General features: G+C 38.2%; 1 pseudogene across 1 annotated transcript in view; it reads left to right on the forward strand.

The window, feature by feature from the left end:
- Positions 1–7,454: 7,454 nt before the first annotated feature.
- Positions 7,455–14,597, forward strand: part of LOC309814613 (protein NipSnap homolog 3A-like) — a 76,253-nt pseudogene continuing 69,110 nt past the window's right edge. Inside the window, exon 1 of the transcript in view lies at positions 7,455–7,581. The product of the transcript in view is annotated as a protein NipSnap homolog 3A-like (transcript). The remainder of the gene's footprint in view (positions 7,582–14,597) is intronic.

Below are 14,597 nucleotides of genomic sequence, written 5' to 3' on the forward strand. Positions count from 1 at the left end.
TAGGCATGGAAAATATAATGCATCTGAAAAGATAAAAGCAATGCAACAGGGAAATAAAAACAGAGCAGACTGAGACATCACAGTAGTGCATGATAAACAGGAAATGAGTATATAGTGCGTGCTACAAGAACTCAGACTGAGCAGAGATTGTTGAAGGCTGGGCCTGGGGCAAGATCATACATGCTATGCAGCTGGGACATTTCTTGGATCCTGAAAAATGGGCAGGATTTGGAAAAGCTGAAAGGGATGGGGGAGGTAATTCTGTTTGGAACAGGATAGAGAAATTGGTACATGGATGACAAAGGAAAGAGGCAAGACAGCATATGACATGAAGCCCATTTTGTAGACTGTGAGTAGAAGAGTTTAATTAGAATTGAGTGAAGGTTGGGACTTCCCTGGCAGTCCAGTGGTTAAGAAGGTGAAGACCTTCCAATGCAGGGGGTGCGGGTTCGATCTCTGGTCGGGGAGCTAAGGTCCCACATGCCTCATGGCCAAAAAAACCAAGACATAAAACAGAAGCAGTATTGTAACAAATTCAATAAAGACTTTAAAAAAATGGTCCACATCAAAAAAAAATCTTAAAAAAAAAGAATAGAATAAAGGTGTATGTTTTAGGATTGCTGGATTGCTGGCTGATGAACTATATTTGAACCTGACTGTGGAGGCTCTTAGTGGTTAAGGAGTTTAATCTATATTCTCTTGGTAATTAGGATCTTATGTAAATCTTTGGATGTCTTCAAACATTTGTTAAGTTGCCCCAAAGACTAAGGACTACGTGGGGTCATGACGAACAGATGGATACTTTCTGAAGAGGTACAAACTGAAATAAGATACACCACTCTTCCTATCTTTGGATTAAAAAAAGTGATCAGACCCCCAACCAATCTATTAATTAGGATCTGGTTGAGAACCTCTCTACACCAAAATATGAACTTGGTTCTATCATCTAAAGTCAGGTTTCTCTTACATAAAACTGGGCAAACAGAAATTGAACACTAACCTTCACCATGCTTCTCCACCTAAACACACTTGTATGTGCACAAACACACACGTGTGCACTCAAAGGTGATATTCAAAATATTTAGCATTCAGTATTAGAATACATGTATGTTACATATAATACATGTATAAAGCTTATGTGTTATAGCACTGCTTATTGAGTGATTTACAGTGAGGTGCAAATTGTTCATCCAATCATTTGAATAATTTCCAAATAATTTGTTGATAATCAGGGATGGTGATTGTAATATTTGTTTGAAGTGACTATCATCCAAAAAATAATGACCTGGTTTGAACCTTGGTTCGATGAAGGAAACTGTCTCAAACCGCCTCAGGCTGTTTCAAACGACTTCATTGAATTGTGAGGCTGTAGGTCCTTGGTGACCAGATGCTTTGTGGTGGCCAGAGAAGACAGGATGCCCAGCCTGTGCTTTGTGGCACACACTCAGGCGCCAGTGCTTTTCATGGAGCCGGGGCCTGGAGATCCTGTTGTGCCTCCGTCTTCCCCCACCACCCTCCAAAGGTGGCCCTCGGAGCAGGAGGCAGAGATGTGTACACCCCTTGCTTCCTCACGTGTGCCAGCCATTATGAGCCTCATTACCACGAGGGTTGTGTTTAATGGTGTTGCACAAAAAGTGACCGTAGCAGGGCTTTCATTTTCTGAGCCATGAGGGCTCCCACTTCTGCCTTGATTTCAGTAGGAAGGGTCTGTGCCTGTAACAGTGAGTTTAAAAACTCTTCCAGTTGCAGTAAGAGAGGACTTGGGCAGAGGCAGACCTCTACTTTCTTAGGTCAAGTGTTGGCAAAAGTGTGCCCAAAGGTGAATGTAGACAATTCCCGAAATAGAGAGAACATCTGTGTCCCAAGAGAAGAGAATGCAGACTCAATGAGCTTTGGCCTCTTTCAGAGGCACTCACCATTTTTTCAATTAGGAGACTATGTTCAAAACTCACTTACCTGCAAGTGTGTATAGAAAATGGAGTATGGTTTTCTGTATAGAATAGCTTGAACTGATCTGTCATCTTTATAAAATCGCGAGTGAAATAACAGTATCTTTGGCTATTGTCTAATATAAATACTTGGACTAGGTAGAGCCTTCTTGCTATAAATGTCAAGATCAGATAAAACAGGTAAGCAGCTCCTATTTCAGCATTCTATAACCATGAAGTCTATTACAATCTGGGCACACTAACTACGTTAATTTCTGAATAGGATAGCCAAGGATTATCTTGGTTCAAGATATAGAGGTTCAATTCTTATAGTGCATCGTGACCACCAAAGGAGGTTGTAAAAGTACAGATCTTGGGTCCCACACCAGAGATTCTGATTCAGCTGGGAATGGCTCTGAAATCTTCAGTTTTAGAAAAAACCTAAGACATTCAGCTGCCAGTGTGGCTCTCTGTACTATACAGAGCACTGAACTAAAGCTTTTTGTTTCAGGAGATTGTAATTGCAGATCTTCTGCATGAAGGAGGGAGTGATTAATGGTGTAGATAGAGGGAAGATAAAGATAGTATGCTTGATATCTACACCGATCTTGAACCTTTGCCATGTTATACATATGACTCTCAAGTTTTCCTGGGGTCTTTTCCAGTCCAGCCAGCTGGAAGGGGAAAAGAGGATGGAAGACCATGTTTGGAGAGTTTTGATGAACCCAGATTGGAGGCAGCATTACTGAAGTGAAAACATCAGTAAGTAGCATCTATCTTCCCGAGAACTACTCTAACAGCCACAGTTTTCTAGAAGCCGTACAAAACAGGAAGGTTCTTCTGTTCATTTCTCACAAGTTTACAATCTGATTATAACAGAGGTCATTATGACAGAGACAGCAGGCAGGGAAAGGGGGTGTCATTCTGCCATTCTCTTTACTTCCAAAACTATTATCATTTATGAATGAAATGAACACACTGCCAATTCTGATTCTAGATCATTAACCAAGTATTTAAATTTAATAAAATCCCAGACTAATCCAAACAATTGGTGGCCAACTAGAAACTTTTTCATCAAATTCTTACATTATATTTACTTTTATAACATGCTGATGGATTCCAAGTCAATTATCATGCTAGAGAATACCACGCATGAATCAGAAGAAATAAGATTGATTTACATGTAACAACATGGATGGATCTCAAAAACAAAAGACTGAATTTAAAAAGTAAGGTACAGGGGCTTCCCTGGTGGTGCAGTTGTTGAGAGTCCGCCTGCCGATGCAGGGGACACGGCTTCGTGCCCCGGTCTGGGAAGATCCCACATACTGCTGAGCGGCTGGGCCCGTGAGCCATGGCCGCTGAGCCTGCACGTCCGGAGCCTGTGCTCCGCAACGGGAGAGGCCACGACAGTGAGAGGCTCGTGTATCAAAAAAGTAAGGTACAGACAGAGAGTGATAGTGAAATACCACTTATGTATATAACATGCACACACAAAAGCAATGCTACCTATTTTTCTAGCCTGAGTACACATCTAAATGAAAATACGAATGATGGAATGGAAATATGTGCATTAAATAGACTAAAATGAGTGTCTATGTTGGGGAAAGGGAAATTGAAATTGGAGATAGAGGACATAGAGGAAAAACAATAAACCAAACCAAACCAGACCAAACCAGTACCTTGTCACAGGTCAATGATGATTGTGAATCATGAATTGAGGATTATGATGGACTCAATTTTGAGCCTCTGAGAGACAAAAGGAAAAATGTTAAAGACTTTGTCCCTGCACTTAATGGAATTGCAATTTAAAGCTACGTATACGTATACATGGAATAAATGTATGATCACGTGTTAGGCAGTACTAATGAATACTATAATAGCTCAGATAATAGGAAAAAAAAGAAAGGAAAATTACAGAAAATTACAGGCAGAAGGAAAGGAAAGGAAAAAGCATACATTCTTTGATGTCTGATAGTGGTCCTCAGATGCATTTCACTGTGTGACAATCTTTGAAGTCTCTTATTTTCACCATTTTCTCAATGGTCTGCAGGAATTAACACCAGTGTAGATCCTCCAGGCCTATCCCAGTTCCAAAAAACGATTTTGTTTGCTTTGTTCTTTTCCATATGCATAGGAGATATGATTGAACTTTGCTTACATGAGGAAAATGTTATTTTAACCTAATTTCACTTATTTCTTCTTATTCCTTTTTTCACATTGATTTTTTTTCAGCACTCAGGTTCTGTGAGGTTAAGTAATATATTCAAAAATTTTCCAATATTAAAGTGTGCTCTTCTGCCTCACATTACTTAAGATAATGCTAACTGCTATAGTAGATACACCTCCAATATCAGAGGCTGAGAACTCATATCGCATTACAATGATGGTTCTTCTGGACTGCCAGCTGTCCTCCACACAGTGATTCAGGAATCCAGTTTCCTTCAATCTTGAATCTTTGCCGTGTTATACATATGACTCTCAAGTTTCCCTGGAGACCTTTTCCATTCCAGCCAGCTGGAAGGGGAAAAGAGGATGGGAGACCATGTTTGGAGAGTTTTGATGGACCCAGATTGGAAGAAGCATTACATTACTTCTTATTTCCATCCCATTGGCTAGAGCTCAGATAGAGGGCTGGCAGGAAGGCTGTGAAAGATAATTTAGCTGTATGCTCAGGTACTTGGGGAGATAGGTCTGCCATGTAATTCCTATTTATTTATTTACATTACTATCTTATTCATAAGAGGTGTAGAAATGGAGAATGAGAAAGGTAATAGGAAATATACCTTTGACTTAACTTGATATATTTAATCCAAAGTTGGATAAAAGAACCTGGTTGTGCTTTTTTAAAGTCTTTTTGCTGACATTCATTGATCATAAAATATAGAAGGCTACATGACTAGAACAACTGTATGAATTGGAAAGGCTAGGAAGCCTTCACTTGAAAAATAGTCTGGTCTGTGGCCAACAGGGGCACTAATCAGCTTTGCACCTCTCTTCCATCAGCTGCCTTTCCTGACTTCTCTGAGCCAATAAATATCTAGATGTCTAAATCTTCCAGTCTTGATTAAATTTTATAGATTTTACCCCTGACCTGCCCACAGGGAATTGCCTGGCCCTTTATGCCTTAGCTGATCTCCTTGGACTCCATTTCTTGACAGCCTGAATTTAGCTGCCTAGTTGCTTCAGCCCTGGCTGTGCCTGTATAGACTTTCCTTCCAACTAGTTTGAGTTAAGGATCAGCTGCCTCCTAAGTGGCTAAATTCTGGGTAGTAGTATATCCTGGTTAGTATTATTTTGCTGCTGTCTTCATCTCATTGTGACTATGGCATATTCATAGTTGGGATTTCTATGTGAAATCCCCACAAAAGAGCTTACTATTTTAGCCCGTATATATTTGTCCTTGATGAGAAGAGTGCTGAGTCATCCAAATATTTCAAATAGAAATTTACATTTGAATCATGTAAGGAAGTTCTCCTGGGGACATCTGCTCCAGTGTCTCTGCCATGTGTTTGGGAATTTGCTCATCATCTTTGGTAACTGTTCAAAATGTTGTGGAGGGAATGGAGCCAGGTTTCAACTCAGGCCTAGGAAGGTCAATGTGAGTGAATATAAACTTTGTTCCTTAGGGTAACATGGGGTCTAAAATGTGTGCAGTTGGGTGATCAAGTCATGATGCAAATATTGATAATATATCTTTGTCTCACATTTTTACATAAACTGGTTAATAATCTATAGTGCAATAATTTCTTTGTCTTTGACTTATAAAAGCCAGACGTTGGCAAATTATAGCCTGTGGGTCAAATTAGGCTTGCTGCCTGCTTTGGTAAATAAAGCTTTTTTGGAACTTTACTCATTCCTTCATATATAGTCTCTGGCTGCTTCCATGCTGCAACAGCAGAGACTGTATGGCCCTCAATGCCTATAATATTTATTGTCTGGCCCAGAAAATGTGTGCCTCCCTTGCTTCAGGAGGATACACTGAAAGCACTTATATGATTCCTAACACAGAATATGGTCAGTACATGTGAGTTTTCGATCCCAATCTTCCTTTGCTTAGATTGTTCCTTCTTTGAATGCTTTGACTCTCCAGTCATTTATTCATTTATACGACAAGCTCTGCTCTTGGTGCTGGGTCAGTGAGTACCACTCACAGACTAGGTCCTCATGGGACTCCTGTTCTACTGGGGTGGGGAGACAAGAGCCAGGTAAACTAGTAGTTGTATAACATCATGTCTTCTTGTGATTAGCATCATGAAGGCAAATAAAGCAGGGCACAGGGTTTCTGCCTGTTTAATTCCTACTCATTCTCCAAAGTCCCATTTGATCTTTGCCTCTTTCCCTCCCTGTTAACTCACAGCTCCTTTTATTTTGTGCTTTTAAGGCATTTGTGTCATTCCACTTTGAACTGGAGTCTTTGTGGATGTTTTTCTTCTCCACCACAGATTGTGAGCCATAATAACAAGAGCAATGTGACAACTTTTTGTTTCTCAACAGCAGCTAACACAGTGCCTGAAAGTAGATAGGAAATTGGTAAATATCCCCAGTTAAGCCAGTTCTTGGTTCTAATAATGGAGGTTTTCAGTACACCACGACTTAATGCATCCCCCTCACAGTCTGTGGTCTTCCTGAGTTTGTGACCATCACCGTGACCCATCAATCACTTACACAGAGAGAAGGAGAACATTTCCCACATTTTTAGGAGCTGGGATCCTTTCAGGAATTAACTACACCTATAGGCCCATCAGGACCATAAATTTTATCTTCTCTTTTGATATAGAAATCAGATAAAATCTAAATTGATTATACCCTGAATTTCCCCCAGTCAGGGGAAACAAGTTCAACCAATCAACCAAATAAAAGGGAGAAAGGGAAGAAGTTGGATAAGCAGTTACAAATAGGTGATATAAATGAGAAATTCTTGGCTTTTTGTTGCTGTATTAAATCACACACACAAACCCCTCTGAGTTCATGGGATGGTCTGTTGAGAGGAAAACAGGTTACTTCGTTGGAAAGAAACTAGAGTTGGAGGTTGCATTAATCAGTGCTTAGGGACCAGCCAATTTCTCCCCTGCGTGGGATGAATGGGGTTATTCATGAGAGGGCATCTGGGCAGGAAGTGGGGAGTTGTGGCTAGCTGAGCTGGCTAGTCCCTGAGAGTAGAAGGGAAATCTGTCATCAGAACATATGAGCTTCAGCAAGGTGAGGGCAAAGGCCAAAGGTGCTTGTAGAAGGTGAGTGAGAAGGCAATGAAGAGCTGTGAACTGTTACCAATTAACACAGTTCTTCAGGCAAAGCTATAGACAGAGCTGGGCTGCAGGTTATGCACATCCTGTATTACAATCATCACTGAGGCCTCCGTGGAAAAGACCCGACTCTGTGACCCTTGGCCTGGAAGAGATTAATTTTGTTATTGCCTCATTCTCTTCAGCATGGTCACCAATGTTTCCCACTATTTATCAGCACTGAGAGGAAAGAGGCAGTATGGAGGTCCTATAATGCCTAATAAAATCATAAAACACCCAGATGCTTGTAGCTTCTATCTCAGGACACCCTAGTGCTACTGAACTGGAAAGTCTGGAAATTTCTGTTGACTCTGAGAGCGTTTATAAATTGGAGACCCGGCAGCAGTCCACCTGCTGTGGGACCTTGGGTAAGATCCTTTCCTCAGTCCACAGTGCAAGCCTTCCCTTTGAACTTGACCCAAACTTGTTCCCACTCTGTTACAACCACACATCCTTGAAAAAAGCAATCAAGGACTCTGGTCTCTTGGAATTCAGGCTGTGTTCTTGAGGAACAACCTGTTTTCTGGGACAACCTGCAGGCACCTGGGCTAGGAGCGGCCCCTAGGACAGATAACGTAGCAGGTGGTCAGGCAGTGGGTTTGCTTGCCCTGTAGTTTTCTACCACTGTGGATTTAAAGTCTTTCCCATGAGGGCTGTACCTTCTAGATCCTCATGTTTTTCATATTTATAAATTGAGAGTAATTCCATTCCTAGGATCCTATGTCCATGTTTCTAGTAAAGTCTAAATTGCCAAGCTGAGCCAGTAGAGAAAAAAGTGTGATCTTTGGAAGGTGGAGACAATCTACCCTTCACTGTGAACATGTGCTATCTATAATGACAATCACAGTATTTTCTCTGTAGTAAATATAAGTACATTTATATAATGATATCGATACTACTATTATAATAATAGCTATCATTAATCGAGCACTTACTATACACCTGACACCCTGCTAAACACTTAAAAAATTATTTGATACACTTATATATTGCAAAATGATTACCACCATAGAGTTAGCTAACACCACCATCATCTTAAATACTTACCATTATTTTTATGATGAGAACATCAAAGATCTACTCTCTTAGCAACTTTCAAGTATATAATATGATATTATTATCTATAACCACCACTATACTGTACGTTAGATTCACAGAATTTATTTGTCTTATTACTTTGACCAACATTTCACATCTCCCTCATTTCTCCAACCTCCCAACTCCTGGCAAGTACCATTCTATTCCGTCTCTCTCTTCAGCTTTTTTACATTCCACGTATAGAAAATGATACACAGTATTAGTCTTTCTCTGCCTGACTCATTTTACTTATTATTATTTACTAACTTATTAACTTAGCCTAATGCCCTCAAGGTCCATCCATGTTGTTGCAAATGGCAGAATTTCCTTCTTTCTCATTTTATATATAAAAAATATAAATATATATAATATGTATCATATCTTCTTTGTCCATTTATCTGTTGATGGACACAGCCACTTGGTTGTTTCTATATACTGATTACTGTGAATAATGCTGCAATAAATGTAACATCTGCAATAACACTATGAGGTAAGTACTAATATTATTCCCATTTTATAGATGGGGAAAGTGAGGCTTAGGTTAAATATCTTTCCCAAAGACTCATAGCCAGCAGGAGACAGAATCTGCAAAACTAATTCCAAAACAAAAGCTCTTAGCTTCTATATTATATTGCTCCAGTTCACACAGCTAAAAAGTGAGAGAATAATGGAGGTTCAAACCCAGGCAGCCTGACTCAGAGGCAACACTCTTTTTCAGTGCACTATATTTATATTTGTGTCTGTGTTTGTACATGTTTTAACTAGATATGCTGAATTGAGTGGTAGCTCCTTTTCTTCTTGGGGACAGGTGGAAGTCAGGAGAACTCATAGCCTGTTGCTTAGCAACTGTGGACCTTACAGTGTAGATTAGTTCCATGCATTTATGGGAGAATGAGACATTGTATTGAGATGTGGAAATAGTCAGGCACTTTTTAAAATTTGCACTTATTGTAAACTGTGGTAGGGAGATTGCAGTTATATCTATTTCAAACACTGTCAATTTGCACTGACCATTTTTAGACCTTGTGTAGCAATGGACTCAGATCTAGGTGGAAAGAGAAAAATGCAATCAGTGGAGTGAGATCATTGTCAATTCTGTTTTACCTGAAGTGATGAACTTATTACCATTAGGTATAATTTATGAACTACTGCAGGTTACCTTCTATGACTTGCCAGTTATCTGAAATGTTTCATATTTCAGGCTGGTTCAGCCAGATCTGTGCTAAAAGAATTCAACAGTAAGAGAAATAATGAATTGGCAATAATGAATGAATTAGCCAGCAGATAGGTTTTCTGTTTAGCTAACAAAGAAAAAGGGGTTTATAATACAGTATCATAGTATCTGGAATTTGAGATCCAAGTGACCTGCTTCATAATTTTCCTTTAATGTAAGCACAACAAACCCATTCTCTGATTTAATAGTTTCCACTCTCAAAGAGGTGACTTATCATTCTATTTCCACAGCATTTGCCAGAGGTTTATTTAACCCATGTCTTAATTTGAACCTAAAATTGCACAATGTAAATGACCAAGTAGACCCTGAGCAACATGATGGGGTGGGATTCTTCAGATTCTGAATTCAGGCTCTTGACCCTCGGCCCCCTGTTTCTATCTGTACCATCTATAAACCTGTGGGAAGACTGCTGAGGCCTTTGAGGTAATGTTGCAGGTGGTAGTGATTAGTTCAACAAATGTTTTTGGCTGCCTTCAAGAGATATGGTCGATAGTGCTTCCTGGCTTCCTTGGAGTTTGGTGGGGTCCCATGACCAATTCTGGCCACTGAGTTATGTTTGGAAGTGTGTGTATTATTTCTTGTTAGGGCATTCCATTGGCAGGGCACCACCCTCCAGAACTCTTTTTCCATCTGCCGTGGACCAGCAATGAGCCTTCTATAGCCTGATTCCTAGAATGGGGGCCTTCATGGAAAACTGCTGACACAAAGGATATATAACATAAGCAAGAAATCAACTTTTTTTTTTAACTACTGAAATATGGGGGTTGTTTGTTACTAGAACATAAGCCAGCCCATTGTGAGGCCAATGTTATCTGTTATAATATTGCATGGAATAGCTAAGCCTGAGAATCACCAAGATAGTCCTGAAGAACCAGGTGGGGGGATGGGGATACTCTCCTTTTATATTAAGATAACGCATATTACTATAAAGCTGTAGTAATTAAACCAGTACAGTATTGTTAATATGATAAATAAAATAGCTAATGAAAGAAAACTGAGAGTTCAGAGCAGCCTCAAGCATGTTGGGGAATTATATATTTGGTATAGCAGTGTTGCAGATTGTTAAGAAAAAATAGAAGAGTCAAGAAATGGTGCTGGGAAAGTTGGCATTCCATATGGAAAAAGATATGAATTTAACTTTCTATCTTGTACACAAAAATCAATTCCCAAGTAGATTAATTAGCTAGATGTGAAAGGTAAAATTTTTAAACTTCTTATGAAGCTTTGAGTAGAGAAGGAATTTTTAAAAGAGAAAAAAAATCGATAAATTAGATTACATTAAAATGTAAAAATCAAAAGCCTTTATCAAAAAAAAATGAAAAGAGAAGCCTCCACAGCAAATGAATATAATTTGCAAAGGATTACATATCAGAGAGAAAAGGAAAACTGTATAATAATTCAGTTCATAGGAAAAAACTTAAAGCCATTTCACAGAAAAGGAAACACAAATGGCAAATAGATACAAGAAAAGACATTTACATCATTAGTTATCAGGAGAATGCAAATTAGGTACATAAAAACACTCAAAAATTTAGAAGTCTGCTAATACCAAGTGTAGGTGAGGATATGGATCTATAGGAATTCTCATGTACTCCTTATAGGAGTGTAAGTAGTTAATACAACTATTTTGGAAAATAAGTTTTCACCTCCGTAAAGCTGAACATTTCCTTTCTCTACAAAGAGCAATTTTACTCATAGATGTCATGAAGAAATACTCTAAATATGTATACTAAAACACATTCAATGGTATAGCCATTAGGGAAAACAGTTTGGAATCACCTCCCAGAATTAAAAATGGAATTACCATATGATTCAGCAATTCCACTTGTGGGCATATATCCAAAAGAAATGAAGTCAATATCTCAAAGAGATATCTGCATTCCCATGTTCATTTCAGTATTATTCACAATAGCCAATAGATGGACCACCCTGTGTCCATTGACAAATGAATGGATTAAGAAATGGAACTCTCTCTCCATATATATTATAATTCAGCCTGTCATTTGTGACAACATGGATGAAACTGGTGGACAGTATGCTAAGTGAAAGAATCCAGGCACAGGAAGACAAATAATGCATGATCTCACTTATATATGGAATCTAAAAAAATTGAACTCATAGAAGCAGAGAGTAGAATTGTGGTTGTCAGGGGCTAGGGGGTGGGAGAAATGGGGAGATGTTGGTAAAAGAGTGCAAGCTTTCAGTTATACAGGATGAATAAGTTCTGGAGAGCTAATGTATAGCATGTCAATTGTACTTAATACTGTATTTCATACCTGAAATTTTCTTAGAGAGTAAATCTTAAGTGTTCTCACAACCTACACACATAAAATGGTAGCTATGTGAGGTGGTGGGTATGTTAATTAGCTTTATTGTGGTCATCATTTTACAATGTATAGGAATATCAAAATGTCACAGTGTATACCATAGATACATACAATTTTTATTTGTCAATTATACATCAATAAACCTTGGGGGAGTGGAAAAATACATGCAAGCCTATTCACAGCAACATTGCTTGTAAGAGCAAAAATACTAAAACAATCAAAATGCCCACTGACAGGAATATGATTAATTGTGGAATGTCTTTTAAATGGAATATTATACATTAGTGAATAATAAATGTATCATCTGTTTATCATATATGTTTGATTCATGTATAATTTTGAATGAATATTTGAATGAGGAAAATAAGTCATAGAGTAATACATACCGAATGAAACCATTTTTAAAATGCTTAAAAACAAGAACAACTAAACAGTATATTGAGAAGGAAGCTGGGGAATGAAGGAGCAAGGGTAAGAGCACATGTAGATACAATAATTCTGATACTACTCCAACCATTAAGTGGGTGATAGATCCATATGTGTTTATTTTATTATAATATTTTCTCCTTTATGTATGTGCCCCAGATGTAACAGATCTTATTATATATTTTTCCCAAAGATCTTATATGTGTCCAGTAAAGTGTTTAAATAAGTGTCCAGTGAATTGTGAACAAAAGATACGTCTTCATTGGAAACCTCTTTCCAGTGACATGGAACTTATTCATTCTCTAAGCACCTCTGAAGAGTGTTCACAATTACAGTTGTCTTTCCCAGCATTTTTCATTTCTGATCTTGACATTCATGAAATCCTCAGGTAGTGAATAACAGAAGACCCTTTCTCTAACAACATATTCTTTTCCTCCTTTTCTTTCTTTCTCTTCCTCCTGTCTCTTTATCTTTCTGTTTTTTAAAAAAATTCAACTAAATTATTGATAATTTTTTGTCTTATAGTTGTGATTGATTTTTCTTCCTTAGATGTGCATCATTTCTAAGACATTTGCCTCTAAAGTACTTCTTTTTTTGTCAACATGAAACACCTTTCTCAAATGATAGCATGACTTCTCAATGTTTTCATTTAACTCTTCAGGTAATTATTCTGTGCCTCTGTGTCAGTGCTTGCGATTTCCCTGGAACTCCAATAACTGCAATAGCTCTCATTCATATAGCACATACTATGCTCTAGCTTCTACTCTCAGTGTTACCTCATTCAATCCTCACAAAATCCCTCTAGTATTATCCCCATTGCAGATGAGAAAGCTGAGGCATGGAGAGGTTAAAAACCACCAGTGGCAAAGCTGGAATTCAAACCAAGCAGTCTAGTTATGGTTTCCATGTTCCTAACTAACTACCACATCATCACAATACCCTTTCGCTTTTATATCAACCAGTTTTCTGTCTGAAGCAATAAAATTATCTATTGCTTCCAATAAAAAAATTTTCCATTGGGCAACTTCCAACACACCTGTATTGAATTTATCTCTGGATGAGATGCATGTCTTTACCAAGAGTGTTGCCTGGTGTGCAAGTATTGGATTGGCTCTATCTGATCCTGAAACATGCAAGGATACCTAATATAGACTGCCAGACTAGTTTCGGTACAAATAAAGTTCTGTTTCTTTTTCGAAAACTCAATTTTCATTGCATTTGTAATAAACTTATCTGACTCAAAATTCTGAAAATACAAAAAAGACTGTGCAATCTGAAATATTTCCCTCCTGCACCCTTTACCCAGCCATGCTTTCATGCAATAAACTTTATCAGTTTCTTGGACCCTGCAGAGAGAATATTTTATACATGAGTAAATATGCATTTATTTTATATACAAGTAAATATGCATATTTAAAAAATCCTTTTGAATATTAAACATGCATTTTGCACTTAACTTCACATCAGGTACTATGCTAAACCCTTTTATTTAATCATTCCAGTAGCTCAACAAGGTAAATTTTACTGTATCCCATTTTGCAGATGAGGAAACTGAGGCACAGAATCACACAACTGTACAAAACACAGCTAATATTTGAACCCAGACAGTCTGACTCCAGAGCCCATGCTGTTAATTGCTATAATATATTGCCCCTCCCTGCTGAATCTCTTTATGAGAAAAAATGAGATAAGCAGATTCTTTAAAGTTTATATAGTTCACATTGGAGACAATATCTCTATTCCTTCAGAGAGAAGAAAATACTGTACTTGTACATTTCTCTTTTTACAACATCTCTCAGTGAGAGAGAATTTGTATACCATAAAATTTACCCACCCATAAAATTTACCCATTTCAAAGGTACAATTTAATGATTTATAGTATATTCACAGAGTTGCATAACCGTCACCACAGTATAAGTACAGAACATTTTTATCATCTGTAAGAGAAACCCTGTGCCCATTACCAGTCACTCTCTATCCCCGCTCCACAGCACTAGGCAACCATTAATATACTTCCTGTCTCCATGGATTTATCTGTTCTGGACTTGCACATAAATGGAATCATACAGTGTGTAACCTTTTGTACTGAGTTCTTTCACTTAGTATAATGTTCTCTAATTAATTGTTCACTCCCTGACATGACCTTTTAGCAGGGAGTTAACATTTCTATTCTGTGGACTTTTCCGTGTCTCCAACTTCCCAATCAGTTCAAAATTCTGGTGCAATAACTGAAGAAATAGGTCAGCCCTGCTGGTGCTTCTGTGGCTCTGCTATATGATATCTCATCTGAAGACTAGTCTTGCATGTTTCAATGGACCCT

This window comes from Mesoplodon mirus, assembly GCF_964341445.2.
Source record: "Mesoplodon mirus genome assembly, chromosome: 13".
Lineage (NCBI taxonomy): Eukaryota > Metazoa > Chordata > Mammalia > Artiodactyla > Ziphiidae > Mesoplodon > Mesoplodon mirus.